We start from the raw sequence: 6,000 nt of genomic DNA, 5'->3' as shown, positions 1-6,000 counted from the left end.
GCCAACAGCCAGGGGGAAGGTGTTTGGCCAGGCAGGCTCTAGTAAGGTGCTTAAGGAAGCACATTGAATTACTCTGTGACTAGCTGCAGCCATGTAAATCGGTTTTAAGGTATTTAGGAGTTTTTTGTTTTTTTTTACAAACTTACCGGTAATCTTATATTCCCACTCTTCTGGGAGAAGGAGAGAGGCATGTTATCCTTTCATTTCATTCTACAACATCTTTAACTTTGTAATAAACTCTCTGCAAACTATGGTAACGGTATGCAGTTTCGTGTAAAAGACTTCCCAGAATTTCCTTCTCTGCTTTTTTGTAAGTTCAAGTACGTCACACATTTTTCATTTCCTAAAGATACTCTAGTTTTGCTATACAGGTTAGGATTTACATATACAACAGTGGAAGCAAATTTTTCCACCTCTATAGGTGGTCACTAAAGCAATGTAACTTGTTAAAATACTTGGGATGTGTGAAGATGATCTGAAAAGGATTGTTTGTACTTCTTTGAAAAACAAATGGCACATTTTAAAGGCAGAACAGCATAACCACCATGGAAATAATATTTTTGCTTTCTAGTTAGAATGAATTCAGCTATTGGCACTTCTGTTTCCTTTTCAGGTGAATAAATGTGGATATGTACATGACAAGTAGGCAGCAGTAGTGTTAAGGTGTCTTGCCCAAGGTCTCCTTACTGAATAGGTGTTTGCTTACTGAAAAGGAAGAGCCGAGATTCAAACCCTGGTCTCCTGTGTGAGAGGCAGAGCCCTTAAAAAAACCTGAGGTGGGTTTGACAAATCATATTCGGACATAGAGGCAAGTTGTGTATACAACGACCAGCCTCTGTGTCTTTTCATTGCTCCACCAGGCCCCCCCCCCCCTCCCAGGCTCTGCTGTCCCCAATAAAATAAAAAGCACCAGGCTAGCAACACTCAGATTGTCGCTATCCTGCTATTTACCTCATGCTTCCACTCATTGCCACTCCCCTGCCTCCCATATAGCACGGCTCCCCGCGTGTGTCCCTTCCCTCCCTGCTTCTGTAAGCTTCCTCCAATCTGCTAACAGAGGCAGGGAGGGAAGGGACACAGGTGGGGAGTCACGCTATACGGGAGGCAGGGGAGTGGCAGCATGAGATAAATAGCAGGCTAGCGACAATCTGCATTTTATTGGGGGACAGGAGAGCCGGGGGGGGGGGGGGGGGGTGTCATTGTATACACAACTTGCTTCTGTGTCCTAATATGATTTGTCAATCCCACCTCAAGTTCTCTTTAACTAGTACTCCATCCAGTGAGCTTAATGGGAAGCCAAGGTAAACAAATACCAACAAAACACATACTTACCTAAGAAGTGGGAAGCCTCTGGTGTCCTCCTCACCGCTGCTTGCTTGGACCCTTTCAGAACAATGGGGGCTCACACCTTGCTCCTTAGCAGCACAGAGCCGCTCATGCAAAAGTGCCTCCGGCTTACAGCGCAGGTGCGCCTATACTAGCGCAGGAGCAGTACGGCCACGCTCATGCCTGAAGAGGAGCGTGACCCCAAAGTTTCTTTCCAGCAAGCCCTTCCTGGAATTTCTTTTTGGGGGAGGGGAAAGGTCAATGGGGGACCAAAGCACAGTGCGGGAAGCCTCTATAGGATCCAGAGGCTTCCCTCTTCTTAGGTAGGTATGTGTCTGATGTTTGCCTCGGGTATAGACTAGAATAACCAGATATTGCAGTTTGTCATATAGTAATGATATGTGTAATAGATAGATGACTATCAGGAAATCTGTAGCTGTTCCTGTTATCAACCAGTTTGATACCAGCAAATACTGTTGTGTCTGGAACAGGGAGGAAGCAGTGTGCAAAGGAGAATAGATGACACATTGGCCCATATGCAATTCACTTTTTCTCCTGGGTGATATTATCACAAAAAATATCTTTTAAACCACCAGTAAGCAAGAAAATGCTCAACATAATTTTGATAGTACTTTTTCACCTACTTTTTGGTACTTTTCAACAGCAAAATTCTGAAAAGTTATTTTAAAAAGATAAAATAATTATCTCCCAGGAGAAAATGCTGAAAAAAAAAGTGAATTTAAAAAGGCAGATTGTGTTTCTATGAGCTTTTAATACCCGCTCCTTTTCTTGGGTAGTGCTTTTGCTAAGGTCTCTCTACTCTTGGTAATACCACAAAGAAAGAATCGCTCGCAAAAGCATCTTTGAATCTAGCACTGAACTTCCCATTGATTCTTTGTTCTGACCAATGGGTATCCTCCCCAGGAAGGATTCTCATTGGTCCAGATGAGGGATATAAAGACGCTTTTTGGTGGCATTCCCTGTAGTGGTACAGCAGTAGTCTGGCAGGTATGGTCATGCAGCACGTGGCTCGTGTGTCAAGGTTTGAGAAAAGAAGAATACCTGTTGCGTTGCACATCCCGAAAAAAAACAGGATTATAATGGCGATGAAAAGTTGGATCATGCGTTTCCAATACGACACATACAGTGCAGTATACAATCTTTAGACTCTTGCTTGCACTGCAAAGTTGCCGTGTGTCGGCCTCCAACACACAACATACTGCGCGTTACTCCAACAGAGATTATTGTACCGCAAACTGACAAATGTGGAAGTGCCATTGGAATATAATTACATCCTGTTGCAATGCGATTATATTGCCTATTGCACCCCAACCTAACGGACGTAGTGTGAAAGGAGAAGGAAGAAGTTTACAGGTGAAAATGTCAGAAGAACAGAAATATAAGGACATCACAGAACACAAATGTATAGAAGAAAGTAGACTACAGAAACAAAGATGTTGCCTATTTTTATTTAATTTTTATACAATCCATTTTTAGCCTAGGGTCACAGGTAAGACCAGAAGTGAGGCTATAGCTGATCTTCATAATCCTACAAATACAGATGATTGTGCAACTTGTTTGTCTGAAGATTATTATTTTTTACTGCGTTTAAGGCAGAAGGTGGCTTGCGTTGAAAAAAAATAAATCACTGCACTAGGGCTTTAAACAAAGCTGATTAAGTTTTTCCTGCGTAGTTCTTGGTGGAAGAGGATGTGATGGGATTAGCCAGGTTGCTGCTGATAACACTTTACACACAGGTCAGCATGAAGATGGAGTGACACACTGACTCATCTTGCCTGCATCCTGGTAAGAATTTGTATCTGAACATTGAATTCTAGTCCCATCGCATCAGCACCAGTCGCCTGCACATACTGTTACACTGACTGATCCAGGTAGAATTTGAGTGAAGGAGTGCAATACACATAAAGGAGTAGCAAAAGCTAATAAATGAAAGTGGCACAAAGAATACATTTTTATTTTCATAATTTCACTGTAGTACAAACATCCCACCTTCTGTCATGGTTAGGCTTTCTTCAAGGAAAAATTGGTATTCTCCTGACTTGTGTAAAATATTTTTCATACAAAATTGTTTTGTATGAAAATATGACAGTACATGTATTTTGCTTATATTGCAAATGATATGATCTGAACCGAGCATTGCCATGGCTAAGAGCGGTCACTCTCACTACCCTCAAAGTGAACAGCACTGCTGGATTAATTCTGTTGTGTTTATTCATCCTCTTTACCGTATGATAGATTGACACAGTGATGTGCAGATTTTAATGTTTATACTCTGCAAAGTCGACAATACATATTCTTTCTGTACATTTTCTTTTAATCAAATAATATTCATTACATAGTTGAGTTTAGTTATTACATTACATGTTAAGCTGCTCAAATAACCCATCCACATTCTAGTTGCACAGAAATTGTTTTTCTTTTTTTTTTTTTTTTATTTAAATCGTGCTCTGTGTGGTCCATGAAATTCTCTGGCATTAATGTGAAAACTGGTAGTGCCAAGTCTAGGAACTGATCGACAGAATATAAATTAGTCAGAAATGCTAACTTTTTGCCTAAATGCAAACAAATGGTTTAATTATTGCAATTTCTGTTATTCTAATGCTGGGAACACACAATGCAATATCCCGTCTGACCGAGGGGTGATCAGATGGGAAGTTGTACCGTGTGTACATATCCAAACTGTTTCTGATCGATAAAGGAATTTATTTTCAGAAGACAACTTTGCAAAATCAATCCCTTTCTTGATCAGAAACAGATCGGACATGTCGGAAATAACTGCCACATTCCTGACGATCGGACAGGAGATTGCATTGTGTATTCCCAGCTTTAGATTTCTCCACCTACAGCTAAAATAGAAGGTAACAGGAAGTCTCACAGTTGGGAAGATAGGACAGCAATAAAAATCCAAAAGAGGCTCTAGGTCCTTACTACAGCATGACTTTCCCTATGAAAAGAAAGACAATTTGTGTTTACACTGGCATTTCTCAGGCCACTGCTCTGAAGCTCTGGGTGTTTCATGACGAAAGCTGCCTTACCTAGCTCTTATCTGGTACTGTGTGGTTAGGGTCAGTTCACACTTGTTTAAAAAAAAATGTATCTGTGACTAAGTTTTTTGGCCTGGACCAAAACCGGAGCCACGGATACCAATGTTAAAAATACTAGCTGTCTTCACACACTTTAAAAAACGGATCTGCAGGATCCGGTTTGAAAAACTGAACGGAGAGTTTGGATTTGCAACATTTTCACAGAGCCCGGATACCCGTGTAGGCAATGAAAGGCAATACAAAAACGGATCTCCCCCTACACAGGCTACTTTGCACACAAAAACGGAGGGAGAACTGGATTGCCTACTGTCTTCTCCTCCCCTCAATATCATCTTTGCGAACCCCCCCCCCCCCATAGGTTGCCCCCAGGTAGCCTGGAGGGGATAGCAGCCAGGAAGGGGGGCAGCGGGGTTGGACCCCCTCCTCACTCCAGCTAAAGGTAGCCATACACTGGTCGATTTGCCATCAGATTCGACCAACAGATATATCCCTCTCTGATCGAATCTGATCAGAGAGGGATCGTATGGCTGCCTTTACTGCAAACAGATTGTGAATCGATTTCAGCATGAAACCGATCACAATCTGTGGAGCTGCCGCCACCGCCGCCTGCCTGCCAGCTATACATTACCTGATCTGGCCGGTAAAACTCCCCCGGTCTCTGCTGTCTTCTTCTCCGCACTGGTCTCTGGTCCGGCTGGCTTGCTTCACTGAACTTCCTGTCCAGGGGAAGTTTAAACAGTAGAGGGCGTTCTACTGTTTAAACTTCTTGCCGGGACAGGAAGTTCAGTGAAGCTGGAGCTCGGAGCGGAGAAGAAGGCAGCGGATACCGGGGGAATTGCGCTGGCCGGAACAGGTAATGTATCTCCGCTGTATTGCGTCGGTCGCCGGGCATTTGAACGCCGCTATCGACGCACGCCCGACCCGCCGGCGATTGAGAAAAAACTTCCACACGGACGGAACGACTGGAACGATGGATTTCGGACAGAAATTGATCGTTCTGTCAGCGTTTGCGCGACGATTTCACAGCAGATTTGATCACAGTGATCCAATCTGCTGTATATCGGTGGGAAAATCGTTAGGTGTATGGGCCCTTTAAGCAGCGAGCGGGAAAGCAATTACCTACATCCTTCCTCTGCTTGCCACGTGACTTCCTGCAATGCCACCCACTGACGTATAGAGAATGGCATTGCAGGTCATGCGGCAAGCAGTGGAATGCAAGGAAGGTAATTGCTTTCCCGCTTGCTGCATTTGCAAATAGCTGGAGGAGGATGGGGGACCCAGGTGAGTGAGGCGGGGTCCCACTCATTTTTGCCCACTGCCTCCCTTCCTGGCTGCTACCCCTTCCAGCTTGGCGCCCCCCCACCACCACGGCTTGGGGCACTTTTTTAAAAAAATGCAAACTGACTGGAAACGTATGTTGCAAAAGGGCAGCATGGATTCGTTCGCGTTCCGATTTTTGAAAACCCGAGCCCAGGCCATGGATTGCGTTCTGCAACCATACCTAGTGTGGACTGAGACTTACTCCCAACTGAGCATACACGGACCCAGCAGCCCTACAGTGTGTAGTTTCACTCCCCTTGTGGAATGAATGTGTCACTGCAAAAAAACC

General features: G+C 43.9%; 1 protein-coding gene across 4 annotated transcripts in view; it reads left to right on the top strand.

The window, feature by feature from the left end:
- The first annotated feature begins 3,044 nt into the window (after positions 1-3,044).
- The window catches only part of MPP4 (MAGUK p55 scaffold protein 4), a 72,340-nt gene continuing 69,384 nt past the window's right edge, over positions 3,045-6,000 (top strand). For all 4 annotated transcript variants that reach the window (XM_068245099.1, XM_068245097.1, XM_068245098.1 and 1 more), the window contains exon 1: positions 3,045-3,132. The gene's annotated coding sequence lies outside the window, so the exon portion shown is untranslated. The remainder of the gene's footprint in view (positions 3,133-6,000) is intronic.

The sequence above is a fragment of the Hyperolius riggenbachi genome, chromosome 7 (assembly GCF_040937935.1).
Source record: "Hyperolius riggenbachi isolate aHypRig1 chromosome 7, aHypRig1.pri, whole genome shotgun sequence".
In the NCBI taxonomy this organism is placed as follows: domain Eukaryota; kingdom Metazoa; phylum Chordata; class Amphibia; order Anura; family Hyperoliidae; genus Hyperolius; species Hyperolius riggenbachi.
Note: the sequence above shows the minus strand (reverse complement) of the source record. Positions and strands in the feature narration are given on the sequence as shown.